Here is a 255-nt window from a genome sequence, read left to right on the forward strand (position 1 = left end):
TCGCGGAATCTCTCTCCTCCTCCTTGAGTCCAGAAGCAGCTACACACTATCTTCATCTCCCCAGCATTGTCAGTTTGGACACCTTCGCACATGCGCACAGAGCACTCAATCTGACACCCCTCGCCGGGGCCAGAAAAACTTTGCGATGTATTCATCATCCTCATCGTCGCGCCGCCGCCGCCGCCGCCGCCTCGGCGCGGGATTGGGGGGCTCTCCTCGGCCTTCCTGGTCTTCACCTCACTTATCTCTCCCCCC

The sequence above is a fragment of the Neophocaena asiaeorientalis genome, unplaced genomic scaffold (assembly GCF_003031525.2).
Source record: "Neophocaena asiaeorientalis asiaeorientalis breed wild unplaced genomic scaffold, Neophocaena_asiaeorientalis_V1.1 scaffold489, whole genome shotgun sequence".
Lineage (NCBI taxonomy): Eukaryota > Metazoa > Chordata > Mammalia > Artiodactyla > Phocoenidae > Neophocaena > Neophocaena asiaeorientalis.